Here is a 221-nt window from a genome sequence, read left to right on the forward strand (position 1 = left end):
TTGCATGTGATACGTACATGATTCCCGCGTGTCAGCGTAACCTTCTCTCCACCTGCTCCCCCACCCCCACCCCTTCGCTCCCTATTTTCAATAAGCTATGTATCTTGACACAGTGAACCGGAAATCCCTTTTTGCGGAACCTTTTGCCAGATTTCCCGGATGTGGGCGGCCATAATGTTGCAATTGGGATGTTGCTTTCCCGCGATCCCTCTCTTCGGCGA

Source organism: Penaeus monodon, chromosome 24 (genome assembly GCF_015228065.2).
Source record: "Penaeus monodon isolate SGIC_2016 chromosome 24, NSTDA_Pmon_1, whole genome shotgun sequence".
NCBI classification, from domain to species: Eukaryota; Metazoa; Arthropoda; class Malacostraca; order Decapoda; family Penaeidae; genus Penaeus; species Penaeus monodon.